The sequence below is a fragment of the Loxodonta africana genome, unplaced genomic scaffold (genome assembly GCF_030014295.1).
Source record: "Loxodonta africana isolate mLoxAfr1 unplaced genomic scaffold, mLoxAfr1.hap2 scaffold_311, whole genome shotgun sequence".
Lineage (NCBI taxonomy): Eukaryota > Metazoa > Chordata > Mammalia > Proboscidea > Elephantidae > Loxodonta > Loxodonta africana.
Window position 1 is genome coordinate 196,507 of NW_026975030.1, and position 20,124 is coordinate 216,630.

The 20,124-nt window shown below is 43.2% G+C and overlaps 1 long non-coding RNA gene across 1 annotated transcript; it reads right to left on the bottom strand.

The window, feature by feature from the left end:
• Positions 1 to 1,455: 1,455 nt before the first annotated feature.
• LOC135229481 (uncharacterized) lies at positions 1,456 to 16,881 on the bottom strand. The gene is made up of 3 exons (XR_010320178.1): positions 15,030 to 16,881; positions 7,826 to 8,000; positions 1,456 to 3,760 (listed from the first exon to the last, which is right to left on the bottom strand). It is a non-coding gene; the product is annotated as an uncharacterized LOC135229481 (long non-coding RNA).
• Between the last annotated feature and the right edge of the window lie 3,243 nt (positions 16,882 to 20,124).

The window sequence follows — 20,124 nt, forward strand, 5'->3', positions numbered from 1 at the left end:
AATCCACCAGGCACTCCTTGGAAACTCTATGGGGCAGTTCTAATCTGTCCTGTAGGGTCACTATGAGCTGGAATTGACTCGACAGCAGTGGGTTTGGTTTTTTTGGTTATTGTTTAGTTGGCTTTTCTCTACCCGCTCTTCGTCTCCCTGGTGAACATCAAGGATTGTTTCTGTGCATAAATGTTTTCAGGAGTTTTTATGATAGTGGTCTCTTACTGTATATGTCGTTTTGTGATTGACTTAGTGTGATGCGCCCCAGATTCATCCATGGTGTGAGATGTTTCGGAGATTCATCATTGGTCTTTATTGTCGTGTAGTGTTCCACTGTGTGTATGTACCGTAGTTTGTTTATCCGTTCCTCTGTGGACGAGCACTTAGGTTGTTTCCATCTTTTTGCTACTGTGAATAATGTTGCAGTGAACACGGGTGTGCATGTGTCTATTCCTGTGACTGCTCATGGAAACCCTGGTGGCTAGTGGTTAAGTGCTACTGCTGCTAACAAAAAGGGTTAGGGTTTGGGGTTAGGGATGTTGGGGTTAGGGTTGTTAGAGTTAGGGTCGTTAGGGTTTGGGGTTAGAGTTTAGGGTTAGGGTTTTTTGGTTGGGGTTAGGTGTTTGGGTTAGGTTTAGGGTTTGAGGTTAGAGTTTGGAGTTACAGGTTAGGTGTTAGGGGTTGCAGTTTGGGGTTTAGGGTTTTGGGGTTTAGTCGTTAGGGTTTGGGTTAGGTTTTAGGGGTTAGGGTTTAGGTTTAGGATTGGCGTTGGTGTTGGGTTTGTTTGGGATATGTGGTTTGGGGTTAGAGGGTCGGTGTTAGAGGGTTGGGGTCTAGAGGGTTGGGGGTTAGAGATTGAGGGAGTTAGAGGGTGAGGGGTTAGAAGGTGAGGGGGTTAGAAGTTGAGAAGATTATAGAGTGAGGGAGTGAGAAGGTGAGGGTGTGAGGGGGTGAAGGTTAGGGTTTAGGGTTAGAGGGTTTAGGCTTAGGGTTCAGAAGCTTGGGGTTAGGGGGTTAGGGTTCAGAGGTTGGGGTTGGTGTTGTGGTTAGGGTTAGAGAGTTAGGGTTAGAGGATTAGGGTTAGGGGTTAGGGCTAGGGCTTAGGGGTTCAGGTTTAGGGGTTTGGGATGGGTTTGGGGTAAGGTTTTAGGGTTTAGGATTAGAGGGTTAGGCTTAGGGCTTAGAGTTTAGGGTTTTAGGATTTAGAGTTTAGGGCTTAGGGCTTAGAGCCTAGGGTTTAGGGCTTAAGGTTTAAGGCTTAGAGTGAGCGTTAAGGCTGGGGGCTGGGGTTAGGGTTTAGGGTATTAGGGTTAGAGGGTTAGACGGTTTAGTGTTTAAGTTTAGGGTTTAGGGGTTAGGAGTTGGGGTTAAGGGTGTTAGTGTTTAGGGTTGTGGCGTTTAGGGTGTTAGGGTTAAATGTGTTAGGGCTAAGGGTGTTAGGGTTTTGCGTGTTAGGGTTTTAAGTGTTATGGTTTAGGGTTTAGAGTTAAGTGATAGGGTTAGGCTTAGGCTCATTCTTAGGTTTAGGGCTAGGGATTTGAGGTTTAGGGTTTGGGGTTAGGTTTGGAGGTTGGGGTTAGGATTAGGGCTAGGGTTAGAGGGTTAGAGGTTAGAGTTAGAGGGTTAGGGTTTCGGATTAGGGTTTCATGTTAGCGTTAGAGGGTTAGGGTTCGAGGGTTAGGGTTAGGGTCATTAGGGTTAGGGTGGTTAGGGGTTAGGGTTAGGTGTTAGGGTTTAGGGTTTACGGTTAGGTTTAGGGTTTGGGATTTGAGGTTTGGGTTTAGGGTTTGAGGCTTAGAGTATAGGGTTTAGTGTGTAGGGTTTTGATGTGTAGTGTTTTGGGGTGTAGGTGTTTAGGTTGTAGAGTTTAGGCTATAGGGGTTACGGTTTGGGTTAGGGTTAGAGTTTAGGGCCTTGGGGGTTAGGACCTAAGGGCTTAGGGTCTTAGGGGCTTTGGGGCTCAGGGCTTAGGGGCTAGAGTTAGAGGGCTAAGGCCAGAGGGCCCGAAGGCCAGAGGGCCAGGGTTATGGTTTGATTCCTGGCTGGCAATTTTTTTCCTTCAATATTTTGTGTAAGTCATCCCTTTGCCTTCTTGCCTGCATGATTTCTGCTGAGTAGTCCAAGTTTTTTATTATTTACTCTCCTTTGTTGGTGACTTCCTTTATCCCTAGCCTCTCTTAAAATTCTCTTTATATTTGATTTTGGCAAGTTTGATTATTATGTGTCTCGGTCACTTTCTTTTGAGATCTACCTTATGTGGAATTCGATGAGCATCTTTCATGATATCATGGAAGTTTTCTGCCAACAAATCTTCAACAGTTCCCTTTGTATTTTCTGTTAGCCCTCCCTGTTCTGGTACTGAAATCACTCATAGTTATTTCTCTTGATAAAGTCCCACATGATTCTTTGGATTTCTTCATTTAAATTTCTTTTATCTGCTTTCTCTTCAAATATATTAGTCCCAAGAGTTTCATCTTCAATCTCAGTAATTCTGCCTTCCAATTCCTCAGTTGTGCTCTTCTTACTTTCTATTGAGTTTTCTAACTCTGTAATTTTATTGTTAATCTTCTGAATCTCTGATTGCAGTCTCTCTATGGTTTCTTGCAGCTTATTAAATTTTTAACTATGTTCTTGAGTAACCTTTTTAATTTCTTCAGCTGCTTTATCTTTATGTTCCTTGGCTTGATCTGCATTTTGCCTCATTGGAGAAATCCTTGGGCCCTTCACTGGCTCGCCATTCAGCTCCGCGACGTCCACTACTGGCCCTGGCCTCTGGCCGGTGCCCCACTGCGCGAGTGCTCCGGAGCGATGTTTCTCCACCCATCACTATCATTCTGCCACCAGGGGATATGTGAGTGTGGGAGTCACCATTTCTCACTGGCAGCAGCGTCACAAGTCACTAGACTTCCAGGTACCCGCAGACCTAGGCTGCCTTCTGCCTCAGGCAAGGTCCCGAATCCTTTATACCAGATGCTGACACCGGGCCACTGGTGAACATTCATTTTGATCGACACAGAGGTCTGAGTGAGGGTCAGCAGGCCAGGTAGGTGAAGTCAAGGCCAGGTGGGCGGGACTAAGGTTTCTTTGCCATCACCATGGAAAGAGTCTCCCCACCGGAAGAGTGGGCAGAGCTTATGATGGGCCTGGTGACAAGACTCAGCCAATGGCAGAGATCCAGTCCGCCAGGCAGATGACACAGGGTCCTCCATTGTGACCTAGGACACCTAGTGGTCACAGGATTTGAGCACACCCTGGGAAAGGCTACGCAGGCACAAGGGAGCCCCTGGTGCGGACTGCTTCACGGCATTGGCAGAGCAGGCCAGGGTCCAATTTTCCCACTTTCCTCAGGATATCAGTACGCAAGACATCCTCACTCAGCATCTCTTGCCTCTCTCTCTATATGTGTTCATTCTCTGAAATCTCTTCCTTCTCTCCCTGAGTCACTTCCCAGCTTGGAGTGCCTGATAGAGTGCCTAGAGACGAAAGAGCAAAGGGGGAAGGTGACTGATTGGGGAGCTACATCACGGGTGTACTCTGGCCAGGTGAAGCTTGTTGACATGTGGCAGCCTCTCCGGAGACTACTAATTCCGCTGATGACATTCTATGCAAATACCCGGGTGAGTGCCATGGGCAGAAAACATTGACACATACCTGCCAGAGGCCTATCCTGGGTCTGAAGAGTCCACCCTGGTCTCCAGCGACTCATCATCTCAGCACACACTTTGCTGCACGCATGGAAATCGCCTCTCTGCACGAATGCCTTCACCTGCTAGGAAACACACGATGTCACTCAGCCAAAGGAGAGCACAGGCAAAGTCAACAGAAGCCCCCATTGTCAAGATTTTGCTTCTGCTGGGCCACAGCCCCCGGTGGCACACTGCATGCGCGTCACTTCTCCAAAGACAAGGCCGAATTCTGGGCAACCAGGGCCCCAGCAGTCCAGAGTCTGCAGAAGGCGGCACATGGATCGCCTCTTTGCCACATACAGGAGGGAGGCCTGTGCCCTAGACTGGCTCCGCTAGAGCTCCACGACCTCAGCTATTTTCCCTGACCTTTGGCCCGTGCCCTCATGAGTGTGTTATCTCTAGTTACACTTCTCCTCCGACCACTCTGAATCCACCACCTGCGGATACCTGAGTATGGAAATTAACATCTATCACTCGCTGCAGTGTCACAGGTCGGTCACTAGGTGTCTAGGCTCAGACTGACCTTGGCTGTCTTCTGCCCAGGCAACTAGCCTAAGCCTTCAAAGGAAATGAGGACACGTGGTCACTGGCCGACATCCTTTAACCAACACTGAGTCCCTGGTCAGCATCCTGGAGTCCTGGCAAGAAGAGCCAGGCACCTCCAGGAGCATCTGGAGGAGGAGACAGGGGCTGAAGAGGCTACCACACCTACTGGTGCTGCTACACATGTGGGAGACCTGGCTGCAGAGGGTGCAGGCATGGCCTCAAGGTCAAAGGAGAAAGCACCTGAAGACGTGCTAGGACTCTTAGACTGAGAGAAGCAGGATGTCTGGACTGCAAAATATGCACTCTTCAGGGAAGAAGTTCATTCAAGCTTCTTAAACCCACCTCACCTGGAAAATCCATCCTCTTTTAGCCTTGTGCCCCTTCCACACCCCTTCTAGTACAAAGAGAGATGCAGCCCTACGGCACCAGGGTGGAAGAAGCCCCAGGATAGCTGTCCGAAGACATGAGGTCCACTCAAAAGCTTCCCCCACCAAGGAGAGAAGAGGACAAGACTCATCTGCAGATGAGGTCTCAGGGCCCTGAGAATGAGCATAATGTTTGTAAGGAAAGAGAAATAGGATTTCAGTGGGACATGGAAGTATGACAAAGAGCCTCTGCAAAGATAGCTCTAAGGGAGGTGTGATTGTGAAGGTGGGCTGGTCACTGAGTTCTTTGTAGTACAAGGTACCAGACAGAAGCCAGACTCTGGGGGGAACCTGCCTGCCGGTGAGCAGTGGGCATAAAACCCTAAACCAATGAGAATCAAATCCCTTCTCAGCAGCTTCTGCACAGATCAGTGATGTTTGCTTGGTCTCTCTCTTTTCTGTGGTCTAACCTGATCTGTTCTGAGATCAGAGAGTTGGAATAGAAAAGCCTGACTGAGATGAAACGAGCAAAGAGAAGACAAGGCCTCCTAAATCTGGTGAAGACAGAACACAGATAACCAAAGGTGAGGATGGGAAGAAACAGATTGAGTTCCAAGTCCCATCCACAGTATCCCAGGGCCTGGGAATCCCTGGAAGTGCCAGAGGTGTGTACTCCCTGGGAGATGCGACCCCAAGTGTCAGAGGAAGCCCTGTGGAGCAAGGAAGGGAGGGCAGGGCCTCTAGGATGGGCACTTCCATACAGGCTGCCCATGTGAATTTCTCAGAGTGACCGTGACAGATCCTGAGAGGGACAGTTTGAGGCAAAGGAAAGTAAGTTTTCTGAAGAGGGGTGAATTCCACAGTCGCCTGATAATGAAACAGAAATCCCGTCCTGCTCAGAGGTACTGAGTAGGAGGGATTGTGAATTCCCATCCTGCACAGAGGCTGGCTGGGAAGTTCGACTGTCTAAAGACAATGTGGCCAAAGTCTTCTTTATCTTTCAAAGATATATCTTTAACTTCCTGCAAATTCAATCCTGAAAAAAAGCCTAGAATATACAAGTGTGGGTTTTTCAGGAGAGCAACAAGGGGAGAAGGTGATAGTGGCATATCAGAGAAGGAGAACAATAGTCTAAGAGTCCCTGTGTTACTTAATGAATCACACACGGTGTCAAGCATTCTTCCTTACCTGTAGACATGCAAATTCAGTAGATGTTTTAGCAATAACTGAATTAATCCTCAGAATTCTTTTTGGCCATTTCGAGGCATAGAGACCAGAAGAAGTCATTAGTTACAAGAGCAAGCAATAATTCGCTGGTCTGAATTTTGTTCAATTTCTGTGTTTGCCCTTCATAGATGGATAAAAGTCTCTGAATCTGGCATTGAAGACAGTGTTTTCTCTATTGTTATGGATTGAATAGTGTCCCCCAAAATGTGTGTCAACCTGGCCAGGCCATGATTCCCAGTATTGTGTGGTTGTCCTGCATTTTGTGATCTGATGTGATTACTTATGTGTTGTAAATTCTAACCTCTGTGATGTTAATGAGGCAGGATTAGAGGCAGTTAGGTTAATGAGGGAGGACACAATCTGCAGGATTAGGGTGAGTCTTGAGTCAGTCTCTTTTGAGATACAAAGAGAAAAGTGAGCAGAAATGAGAGGGACCTCATACCACCAAGGAAGAAGTGCCTGGAGTGGAGCATGTCCTTTTGACCCAGCGTCCAGGCGCTGAGAATTTCCTAGGCCAGGGGAAGATGGATGACAAGGACTTTCCCCCAGAGCCACAAAGAGAGAAAGCTTTCTCTGAGAGCTGGCGCCCTGACTTCAAACTTCTTGCTTCTTAAACTGTGAGAGAATAAGTTTCTGTTTGTTAAAGCCATCCACTTGTGCTATCTCTGCTATAGCCACACTAGATAACTAAAAAACACATATATAAAATAGTAAAAAAAAAAAAAAAGTTTCAAATACACACACATACACGTATGATGTTATTAAACTTTAAAAGGTTTTACATTCTTATAACACATTTAACAACAGATATTTGTATACAGAAGTTATAATAAGAGCCATCCCCACATAAGTATATTGTACCTGCTCCCCCAAAGTGTCCAGTGTCCAAAGATACATATGTACCCTTTTACATACTTCTTTTTGCCGGGACACATGTAAGTACATTCATTTGTTTGTTTTTATGGAAATTAGGTCACATTCTACCCATGTTTTTCTCTGAATCACTCTTCACTTGACAATTTTTCATGGTTCCTCTAAATCAGCAGACATGGAAGAAGCACTCTTTTTGGTTCTTCTTATTTTTAACTCCCACCACTCTTCTGTCAGTTTGTTGTAGTGTGGTGGCTTGCATGTTGTTGTGATGTTAGAAGCTATGCCACCGGTATTTCAAATACCACCAGGTTCACCGATGGTAGACTGGTTTGAGTGGAGCTCTGGATTTAGACAGACTAGGAAAAAGGACCTAGTGACCTATTTCTAAAAACAACTGGCCAGTGAAATCTTACAAATAGTACTGGAACACTGTCTGATGGAATGACAGAGGATAACCCCTTAGGTTGGAAGGCACTCAAAATACAAGTGGGGAAGAGCTACCTCCTCAAAGTAGATCCCACTTTAATGACGTTTCCTGATGGGGCACAACTCATAATGAGAAGAAACTGATGCAAATATCCTTTAATAATCAGAACGTGGAATGAAGGAAGTATGAATCTAGGGAAATTGGAAGTCATCAAAAATGAAATGGAATGCATAAAGGTCAGTAATCCAAGGCATTAGTTAGCTGAAATAGCTTGGTTTTGGACCTTTTAAACTAGACAATGATATGTTCTACTATGCCAGGATTGAGATACTAAAGAGAACGGCATCATATTCATCGATAAAAAGAACATTTCAAGATCTTTTCTGAAGTAGAACACTACGAACAATAGGATAATATTCACAGGCCTACCAGGAAGACCAGTTAATAAGACTATTATTCAAATTTACACACACATTATGAATGTGAAAGATGAAGAAGTTGAAGGTTTTTACCAAGTTCCGCAGTTTGAAACTGATCAAACGTGATGCATTCATCAATCAAGATGTACTGATAATTACGTAATTAGAATGCGAAGTTGAAAACAAAGCAGACAAATCAGCAGTTGGAAAATAAGGTATTGATGATAGAAATGACAATGAAGCTTACCTGATAGAATTTGGCAAGACCAATGACTTATTCATTGCACATACCTTTCGTCAGGAACATAAATGGTGACTATACTCGTGAACCATTCCAGGCAGAATAGATAGGAATCAAATTTGTGGAAGGTGATGATGGAGAAGGTCAATACCATGAGTCAGAATCAGGCCAGGGGCTGACTGCAGAACAGATGATCAGTTGCTCATATTCACGTTCAAGTAGAAGCTGAAGAAAATTAAAACAAGTCCATGAGTCAAAGTATGCCCTTGAGTATATCAAACCTGAATTTAGAGACCATCTCAAGAATAGATTTGATGCACTGCACACTAATGATCGAAGACCAGATTAGTTGTGGGATGATAACAAGGACATTATATATGAAAAAAACAAAAAGTCATTAGAAAGACAGGAAAGAAAGCAAAGACCAAAGAGGATGTCACAAGAGACTCTGAATCTTGCTCTTGAATGTACAGTACCTAAAGAGAATGGAAGGAAAAATAAAGTAAAAGAGCTCAACAGAATACCTGAAAGGGAAGCTGGAGAAGACAAAGTATGATAATATAATGTGAACAGATCTGGAGTTAGAAAACCAAAAGGGAAGAAAACACCTGGCATTTCTCAAGCTGAAAGAACTGAAGGAAATATTCAAGCCTCTAGGTGCAATACTGAAGGAAGGATTCTATGGGCAAAATATCGAACAACACAGGAAACATCAAAAGAAGACGGAAGGAATACACAGACTCAATACACCAAAAAGAACTGGTCGACATTCAACCATTTCAGGAGGTAGCATAGGATCAAGAGCTGATGGTACTGAAGGAAGAACTCCAAGCTGCACTGAAGGCATTGGCAAAAAACACGGCTCCAGGAACTGATGGAGTACCAAATGAGATGTTTCAACACAGGGACGCAGTGCTGGAGGCACTCACTTGACTATTCCAATATATTTGGAAGACAGCTACCTGACCAAATGACTGAAAGAGATCTATATGTGTACCCATTTCAAAGAGAAGGGGTCCAACGCAATGTGGAAATTATCGAGCAATGTAATGTCATTAACATCCCACGCAAGAAAAATTTTGCTGAATATAATTTAAAAACAGTTGCAGCAGTACACAGACAGGCAACTACCAAAAATTCAAGCTGGATTCAGAGGAAGACATGGAATGTGGGATATCATTTCTGATGTCTGATGGATCTTGGCTGAAAGTAGAGTATATCAGTAAGATGTTTACCTGTTTTTGTTTCCTATAGAAGCACACTCAACTGTGTGGCTCATGACAAATTATGGATAGCTTAGCAAAGAATGGGAATTCCAGAACACTTAACTGTATTCATGCGGAATATCTACGTAGACCAAGAGGCAGTCATTTGAGTAGGGCAAGGGGATACCGTGTGGTTTAAAATCAGAAAGTTATGTGTCATGGTGGTATCCTTTCACCATACTTACTCAATCTGTATGCTGAGCAAACATTCTGAGAAGCTGGTTTCGAAGAACAAGAACATGGCATTAGTTTTGGAGAAAGATTCACTAACAACCTATGATATGCAGCTGATACGACCTTGCTTGCTGAAAGTAAAGAGGACTTGAAGCAGTTACTGATGAAGAGCAACCACTACAGCCTTCAGTATGGATTACACCTCAACATAAAGAAAACAAAAATTCTCACAACTGGACCAGTAAGCAACACCATGATAAACAGAGAAAATACTGAAGTCATCAAGCATTTCATTTAACTTGAATCCATAATCAATGCCCACAGAAGCAGCAGTCAAGAATTCAAACAATGTATTGCATTGGGCAAATCTGTTGCAAAAGACCTCCTTAAAGTGTTGAGAAAGAAAGATGTCACTTTGAGGACTAAGGTGTGCCTGAGCAAAGCCATGATATTTTCTATCACCTCACATGCTTGAGCAAGTTAGACAATGAATACGGAAAACGGAAGAACTGATTCATTTAAAATATGGTGTTGGCAAAGAATACTGAATATACCATGGACTGCCAGAAGAATAAACAAAACCATCTTGGAAGAAGTACACCAAGAATGCACCTTAGAAGCAAGGATGGCGAGACTTCATCTCACGTGCCTTGGACATATTTTCAGGAGGGACCTGTCCCAGGAGAGGCTCATCATGCTTGGAAAAGCTGAGGGTCAGAAAAAAAGAGGAAGGCGCTCAACAACATGAACTGACACACTGGCTGCAAGAATGGGCTCAAACATAGCAATGATTGTGAGGATGGTTCAGGATCAGGCGGTGTTTCATTCTGTTTTACACAGGATCGATGGCATCTAACAGCCACAACTAACATATGTATGCATATATATATGTATGTGTGTATGTGTGTGTGTGTATATATATATACCTATTGCCATCGAGTCGTTTCCAACTCATAGTGACCCTACAGGACAAAGTAGAACTGCCCCACAGAGTTCCCAAGGAGCGCCTGGTGGATTCGAACTGCTAACCTTTTGGTTAGCAGCTATAGCTATTAACCATTATGCGACTAGGGTTTCCATATATATATATATATTCTCTTCACTAGTTTTGCATCTCTAGAGATCCCAGGCTAAGACATTTGGTACCTACTGTGGTTCTAGAGGAACCAAATCTTAAGGATGAGTTTTCTGAATTGATTCTCAAGTCTGGCTAGTCTTAAAGGCACTGATGACTGTCTCCAGTAGTAAACAGGCTATTGCTAATCCATGGTGGGAGGTGACAATAGAAATACGCAAAATACTACTACCACTGGATCAAATATTTGTGAGAGACAAGGCTCTGCCTGATTACATATTTGATACTTTTCTATAATTTTGTCAGAATAAGAATAATAAGGAAGCTGCTTGGTTAGTCCTGCTTTTGCTAGTCACACTGGTGAATGAAAGAAATGGGCTCAAAGCTGAAGCACCACATACAAGATCTGAAAGCTGCCACTTGTGCCCAGAAAGAAAACCATATTTCTTATAGTAACAAGGCTAATGCTGCCAAAAATAAACTCAGATTCTTATCATAAGAGTGACTGAATTAAAGCGCCAATTGAATATCCAGCCTCAAATGGTGTCTGAAGTTAGAGTGAGGGCACTGATTGGGAAGAAATGGGATCCTGAAACTCGGGATGAGGACATATGGGCAGACAGTCAGGAAGTGGGGGACAATGAACCTCCAATTTCTGTTGAATCACTCTTCCTAACAGAACCAGACCTCTTACTCCCATCTGAAGAGATTCTCTAACTTTGCCTGCTAAGGCACCCTTCCCAGTAAAACAATTATCCCTTCCACCTCCATCTAATGAGATTACCCTCAGCTGTGCCTGAAGTGTCTTGTTTGAGTTATCTCCTGGGGTGGTATCTGGGGCATTGCCTGGGGCATCACCTTAGGCAGATGTCTTATAAGACACGGCTGAACATCCCACTGCCACTGCCCATTTTTGCTTCTAGACCTATACCTAGACTTCAGTCCCAACAAGCCCCAAAAGGTGAACTATGAAGTATGACCCAGGAGAAAGTATGCTAAACTCCAAAAGAACTGCTTGATTTTTCTAATACATACATACATACATACAGAAACCTGGTGAATATGTGTGGGAATGGCTATTATGGGTGTGGGATAATGGTGCAAGCAACATAAAGGTGGATTAGTCTGAGTTTATTGATATAGACCCAGGAAGCATAGATTCTTCATTCAGTGTTTCAGCTTCAGAGGTTAGAAAAGGATCTCATAGTTTATTTGGTTGGTTTACTGAAGCATGGATTAAGTGGTGGCCTATAATAAATCAAGTGGAAATGGCAGATCTGCCATTGTATACTGTAGGAGAAGGTAACCAAAGGCTGAGGGAAACTGGCAGGTTAGAATGGATTTATTAGGCTGGACCCACAGATCCACACACGGAGTGCCCAGAGGGCTCTCTTTGTACCATAGCGGTGAGGTACAAATTTGGGAAGCAAGCCCCAGCATTATTGAAGACTTCTGTGGTTGCTATTTTATGTAAGTAAGAGTCCACAGTGAGAACTGCCCTAACTGAATTAAGACACCTAACTACAATGCAGTTGACTGGACCCCGTGGTGGTAGCAGCCAAGTGGTGGCACTCAATCAACAAAGACAAGGTGTGTGTGGTTACCATAACAGACAGTAGAGTCAAAGCAGTAATCAGAATAGTCTGCTCACATGGATTTATGGCAATGGCTACTTAGTCATAGTGGCCCTGGGAGTGAAAGAGCTGGGAAATGTACATCTCCTGGTACCTAGTGTCTTAGATATCTAGTGCTCCTGTAACAGAAATACCACAAATGGATGACTTTAACAAAGAAAATTATTCCCTCACAGTCCAGGAGGCTCTATAAGTCCAAATTCAGGGTGCCAATTCCAGGGGAAGACTTTTTCTCTCTGTCACTCCTAGGGGAAGGTCTTTGTCACCAATCTTCCCCTGGACAAGAAGGTTCTCAGCACAGGGACCCTAGGTCCAAAGTGTGCACTGCTCCTGACACTTCTTTCTTGGTGGTACTGAGGTCCCCCTGTCTCTCTGCTCTTTTCTCTTTTATATCTCAAAAGAGACTGACTTAAAACACAACTTAATCTTGTAGATTGAGCCCTGCCTCCTTAACATAACTGCTTCAAATCTTCGCTCATTAACATCATAGAGGTAGGATTTACAATACATTGGAAAATCACACCAGCTGACAAAATGGTGGATAATCGCACAATACTGGGAAGCATGGCCTATTCAAGCTGATATATACATTTTGGGAAGACAGAGTTTAATTCGTAACACCTAGTATGCAGCTATCGACCTGTTAATGCCTTTTTCTCCATACCTGTTTGGAAGTATCACCAGAAACAGTGTGCCTTCTCTCTGACCTAAGTATATAAGGACCAAATAATATAGAGGAATCTCTGTTACATTTTCTCCATCTTACCGTTATTTGGCCTCATAGGCAGACCCAGTCACTTAATTGCACGGCAGAATGAAGAGATTAAAGCCCCAACATTCTTGCCAGTGGACCAGGAAGGTAGCTGCTCAGACATCAGAGAGCCTCAGAGAGACAGAGACCAGGCGGCTCAAGAGAGGGATACCATAAAGTTGTTTTTCATACCCCCCTCCACTCCCATAGTTGCATATGCTTTGCTCTGACCCTAAGAAGTAGATCAATCCTTTGAGAACTGCATTATGGGTTAGAACACCAACAAGGTCCCAGACTGAGTGACACTCCCATAGATTACATCCAAATGTCATTGCAAAGTCTTCAAAATCTGAACTGACATCTGAGCCACAGCATCCAGAAGTTGGGAAAGAACCTGCAGCCTGAACATAACTGGGCCAAGTGATTGCTAAAACAAAGAACATCAACATTTTCTGTAAGATTGAAGTAAGACATAGTCTTGGAATCATAGACAAAAACTTTAAAAAGCTACTTTAACCACACTCAAAGAAGTAACAGGCACACCTTAGAAAAATAGAAAAATACATAGAAACCATTCACAAATGAAAATTTTAGACAGGAAAAATAGAGATAAAAAATTCACTTGATCAGCGGAATGCTGTTGACAGACAAAAGGATCAATGAGATGAAAATAGTTCAATTGAAAATATCCAATCTGAAAACAGAGGACAAATATTGAAAAAAAAAATGAACAGAGCCTCAAAAAAATCCAAAAATATCTAACATTTATTTATTGGAATTCCATAAGGTGTAGAGAAAATATGTGGTGTAGAAAAAAGTATCTGAAGAAATACTGGCTGAACACTTTCCCAATTTGTTGAAAGACATAAACTTACAGATTCAAGAAGCTATGCAAACTCCAACAAGTTCAACTCACATAATTTTACGCCCAAATGCCTCACTGTCAATTGTGGAATAACAAGGACCAAGAAAATATCTTCAAAGAAGCTAGAGAGAAAACAACTCATCTCACACAGGAGAAACAATTGGAATGACTCTGTATTCATCATCTGTAGCCATGGAGGCCAAAAGGCTGTGAAAACAACATTTTTTCAACACTGAAAGAAAAGAAACATTAACCCAGTGTTCTATAGGCTGTTATTTCTTTCATGAGTAAAGGAAAAATATTGACATTCTCAGGTGAAGGACGCTTAAGAGAATTCATCGCCACCAGACTTGTTCTAAATGAAACACTAAGGAAGTTCTTCAGGTGGTAGACTTGGAATTCAGGAGTTATGGAAAGCAACAAAGTCGAAAGTACCTTCTGAAGTTTGCCGATCAGCCAAAGATTAGACAGGTCTATAAAACAAACAATAACACACGTGAAGAAAGTGTTTCTTAGTTCAATCGTGTGTATGAGACCAAAAGTACAAAACCTGCCCAAAAGCACAGAAAAGAGGGCAGGACGGAACAGGAATCATGGCGGATGGAAACGGGGAACCGGAGCATAGAAGAGAATATGGACACATCATGAATATTGCCACCAATGTCACAAAACAATTGTGTATAAATGGCTGAACAAGAAAGTAATTTGCTCTGTAAAGTTTCAAATAAAGCACAATAAAAAATTTTTAAAAAGTGGTAGGTATCTGGGTAAACATATTATGCCAACCCTGCTGTCACTGCACAACATGGTGCAGGACTCCCCTCTTTGGAAAGACTTTCTAGCCTATTGCAAACACTTTGGAATATACTCTTGGTGGCAAATTAGTATTAGAGAATGGGATTATTTTGAAAATATGAGATGTCTGTACTCATGTCTGGTGAATAAACTGGATAATAAAATTTTCAGAGCGAAATGAGATGTTCTAACAGAAAAATAGGCCTGAATTCCCACGTGGGCCATGAGGCTAATCTGAAGGCCTTTCCCAGAGAGGCATTTCAGGCACTTCTAGAGCAGCAGGAGCACTGGGGAATGCATGTATCAACCTCCCCCAGGGCCTTCTCTGAGGAGTAAGTACCTGCTTTAGTACTAAGCTTAGGGGTTCATAAATAGTCATTCTGCATAAGGTCTTCAGGTTCAAGTCTGTAATCCAGCTGGGATTCTGTGTGTGCTGCATCTCTGCATCAAAAGAACATGCTTCTAGAAGCAGAATGCCAGGAGAGAGGCGGTTGGGCAGTTGGGGGTGGGGGGTGCTGCGCAGACAGGGGTGCCCAAGGGAGGCACAATATAGTCATTCTGCAGCAGGTCTAGTCATTCTGCATAAGAATTAGAATGCTTCTGTCAATGCATAATAGTTTACATGCAGGACATAAACAAAGTGACTGAAGGACAAAGTCGAATAGTAAACCAAGCCACTCCCTGTCAATCCTTACCTGAGAGGGTCTTCATGAAGACTTCCGGGGATGGAGAAGGACACAGTAAATGCTGATTTATTTTACCTCTTCCTTCCTCAAGAAACAGGAACTGGTGTTAAGATGTCAGGTGTCAAGCCCCAAACTCCTCTTCTGGTCTGTATTTAAGCTGTATAATAAAACTGGGATCAGGCAATCAGCCGTGAGCAGACAGACCCAGAGTATTCCCAGTGCCCCACATCTTTGAGCTCCAGTGAGATCCTGTTCTTAGTCACTAGATTAGCAGAGGAGCTGAAAGACTGAAATTCCGTGTTTTAAGGCAACTTGGGCTTCAAACAGTCACTTATTGCTAAAGTCATATTTCTCTGTGTTAATTTATGATCCTTAACTCAAATCCGGAGTTTGGAGCTCATTTTGATAACTCCTCATTAGTCTGCATAGACTAGAGTCTGCTCACAGTCAGTGATGACAATGGAGGAAACAAAGTCCCTAGCCCAGAGGAGGGACTGCTCCCCATATTTGGGGAAATGCCCCTGGGAAGCATCGGCGAGGTGCACTTTGGCCTCTGTGGCTTTGCCTTCTGCTCCTGGAATTGCACCCTGGGGGCCTCCATATGCAGACCCAGAGTCCGTGGGTGACCACAACTCCCCCGTTCTGGGTCATCGTCCGGACACACGTTGCGATATGCTTCCTGCCCTCCTTTCCAGCATAAGCGCTGCGATCACAAGTGGCAGAACCAGTTCTCAGGTCCAGACCCTAGACCTTGCCCTCCTTGGCCTTAGGCTTCCCCTAGTCCTGGTGGAACCTGCAAGCCTGGCGGATGCGAGGTTAGCACCCAGCTGGGTGGGCTTGGGCCTGTCTCAAAAGGCTCATGGTGCACGTGGGTTCCGCCTCCTTGGAGCCTGCGGGCTTGCGGCGGGCAGCCCGGCATCTCCTGCCTCCCTCGGGCGCCCTCTCTGAGCAGCAGCTCCCCTCCCCCTCCCCCGCCAACCACCCAACAGTCGCACTGCCTGCTTTCTGCTTCTAGAAGCGTGTTCTTTTGATGCACACATGCAGCACACACAGAAGCTCAGTTGGATTACAGACTTGAACCTGAAACGCACAACTTTAAAACTACTAGACTGGCGGGGGGCAGGGGTATTGGCAGTGAAAAAAGGAAAAAAAAAAAAATAAGAAAGAGAACAATTACAAAAAAAGTATTAGAAGACTATATCCTCACATTATGGACTCAAGAAGGTTGTGGATAAACAACTGCGCAGATAGCATACTGTTGTCTCTTTGCAAATAAGTCTTAAATGAGGGAATTTGGTACCGGGAAGAGTTGCAGAGCCTGACTTTGGGGAAATCTGGGATTGATGAATTGCCTTCCATGAGGCTACAAGCCCTGATAATCAATATTTGAAGATGAGATTCGAGCAACCTAGAACATGCATCAGAATTTTTTCTAAGTAAATTAGCACCAGAAGATGCCTTTAACCACTAAATAAAATGGGTCAGTAGTTCAAGATCTCCCTACAAAGAAAACGGCAGACCTAGATCGTTTCCAGTCAGGTTCCAGCAAACATGCAAGAAACAGTCATTTTAATCTTGTACATAGTCAACAGAGATTAGAAAACCATGAGATACTCCCCTAACTTGATCCTTAAGGCTAGTTTAAAAATGATAACAAATTAGAGAAGGAAGGTAGAAGAAGAGTTAGAGGACAAGCACACTCAGTAACTGAGATGCAAAACCCTACGTAAGATGCCAGCAAAGGAAATCCAGCAAAGGATAAACCACGTAACATGCCATGATCAAGGCATTTTATTGTAGGCATACAAATTTGAGTGAACGTTAAAGATTTAGTAATTTCATTCACCACATGCATAGGTGAAGGAAGAGAAGACATATGCTCACCTCAAGAGATGGGAGCAAAGCAGGTTGATAAAATCCAATCACACGGAGAGATAAGGACTAGGAGCAAATATGGAACAGAAAAGGAGTTCCCGAACATGGAAAACTACAACTAGCACGATAGTTCATGGTGACGTGTGGAACATTCTCTTTAAAATTAATAAACAACAAAATAAGGGTGCTTCTATCATTACTTTTATTAAACATTGAACACTGGAAGTGTAAGCTAGTACAAAAAGAGAAAAAGTATAACTGCTATTCATAGATTATAGGACTGTCTCCATTGAAAACTGTAGAAAATACTGGAATTAATAGTAATCATAAATAAAAAATAAATTGAAATTTCAATGCATCAGCATCAAGCTGACTCTGTCATAACTCTTAGGTGAAAGCAAAGGACACTGACAGGGAAAGAGCAGGTTCGGGTGGTCTAGACCAAGGAGGGAAGAAAATTATTCTGCACTGGGCTGAACTTATAAGAACGGGTATGTGTGTTAGTTACCTAGTCCCTCCATAACAAAAAATAACACAACTGGATGGCTTTAAAGAACAGAAATTTATTTTCTCACAGTTTAGCAGGTAGTCGTTCGAATTCAGGGCATGGCTGTAGTGGGAGGTCCTTCCTTGTCTACCTCAGCTTCTAGTAGATGCCAGCAATCATTTGTGTTCCTGGCCTTCTAGAAGCATCTGTCTTCTTTGTCTGTCTTCCTTTTCACCTGTTTGTGTCTGTGTGTATTCTGCTCCTTTTATAACTAAGAAGAGTTAGGCTTAGGACCCACCCTACATTGGTATGACCTCATTCACATAATAAAAGCAGGCCCCCTCTTTCCTAACAAGGTCAGATTTACAGGTACAGGGGTTAGGATTTCCACATACATTTTGGAGGGACACAATTCAATCCCTAACAGTCGACTTACCAGATATTCTGGATTGAGAGTACTCGCATGAACAGCTGAGAGTGGTTCCAATTCTTTGCTACATTCGTTGGCTGAAACTTGTCTCAATGGTCACCCAAAGGAACGCTGGAGCAATTTATTGTGTAGGACCTGGCCAACCATTCCTAATCACATCCATTGTGTGGAAAAACACACAATCCCATCACCGAAGCCTTGAGAAATTCATCGATAAGAACGGAATGGTGGTTGGAACCAAGAATTGTTTCATAGCCTAGATAACATGGTGCAGCTGTTAGATATCCACATGGAGATGTCCGGTAATAAAACTTCACCCCACACGGAGATGTCAAGGATAATACCAACAGCTAATGTTCATTGAGTACCTACACTGGTGCCAGGCACTCCTGTGCTTTTCCTTTCATGTTTGCTTTTCATGATGGCCATATGAGGAATGTATCATTATAATGCATAAAGAGGTCAATACAGAGAGTTAGGCTGACATTTGAATATATGAGTCTGGACCCAGGAGGAGTTTGAATGGATGGAGGTATAAACCTCAGGTCCATAGCTACAAATAGACAGCAGTAAACTCACTGAGGCATCCTAGAGGGAGGATGTCAGTAGAGAGAGGAGCAGGCACCAAGCCCAAGGGTACTCTGGTATCTAGAAGCCTGCCAGGTGAACAGCAGCCAACAAGCCTCTCTGAAGTCCAGTGTGGTTCCTGGAGGGTTGTCTGTGCTTGCTCTCAGCTGCATTTCCCCAGTGCTCCTCCCCCCTGCACTGGGTTGTCCCCTTCATGAGGACAGGGACAGTGTGTACCTTTCACCACTGTATCTGCATAACATAGACTACTTCTGGCCCATGGAATATACTGACTGAATGAAAAATAAACAAAGGATAAGTACGTAAAATCCTTCGTAGTTGATACCTTGGAATACATTAAGGGGCTTCATGAGTAAGAGGGAGAAAAACTGATCAGGGCTGCTTCTGAGACCATCTCTTAGGTGTAAAGAGTGTTAAACAATAATTAAACAAAGAGATTTAATGGCAGAGATGTATGTTAAAAAGATGTAAGTATAGGTTGAAGATTACTAGAAACATGCACATTTATTATTGCAACTATAGTCAAATCGTTAAAAAACATATAGTACATGCACACAGAATATTATAAAGTAATTTAATGCCCTCATTAAAAAAAAACGAAAAAAATTTATCATGAGAAAAGACTAATGATGAATGAAAATATCAGGATATAATATCCGTGTTAATATACATAAATGTGTGTGCTAATACACACATAAAACCAGTTGCCACTGAGTCAGTTCTGATTCATGATGACACCAGTGTGCCAGAGTAGAACTGTACTCCATAGGGGTTCCAATGGCTGAGTTTTCGGAAGTAGGCTGCCAGACCTCTCTTTCACAGCAATTCTGGGTGGACCTGAACTCCAACTTTCTGTCAGCAGCTCAAGATATTAACCATTTGCATCAACCAGAGACTCTAATACACATACATGCCAATGTAAGTAAGATAACAGACATATCGGAACGTTAATAATTTATTCTATGCATTACGTATGTTTTCTTGTTATTTATTGCATACTTTCCCATTGCTTCCAAGTTTTTGAGGAATAGAATGTACTTCTGGAAAAATTCATGAGAGATTTTTAAGTAATGAAATAATTAACAGAAACAGAATGAGTAAATCTGTGGCAAGGCAGCCCATGAACCCAAGATTACAGTAACACTGGTATGAAAAGGAGAATTGTGGAGTCCTGAAGCTCAGTGGTCCCATGCATGCATCAGGAAAGAGGGAAGAGCAAATAAACAAGGAGAAAATACAGTGAGCCAGAGGAGTGGGAGCCCTCTGTTGTGGGCACAGTTTTCTCATGAAACTTTAGATGGACACAGTGGGTGGGATTATCCACTTCCATCACACAAACATTTTTATTACCCTTGATTTTAACGGAACTATGTTATAAAAACAAATGATAAAATAAAGTATAATAAAAGAATAAATCTCATAGTGGACTACTATCATTTTCCCCGGCCACTGAGGAGGGCAGGAGACACACACGGGAAAGAAGATGGAGCAGTGTGAAGAATCATGCTTAGTGAGGAGGGGAGTGTTTCTGAGACAGGCCTTACCTGCTACCACCTAGGGAAGTAGGCAGCCGTGCACAACCAACTGGAAGAAATGGCACATTATTTCTGAGACCTACTCCAGCTCATAACAAATTATGGATAACATGGGAAAGAATGAGATTTCCAGGACACTTAATTGTTCTCATGAGAAACCTGTACATAGAAAAAGAGGCAGTCATCTAA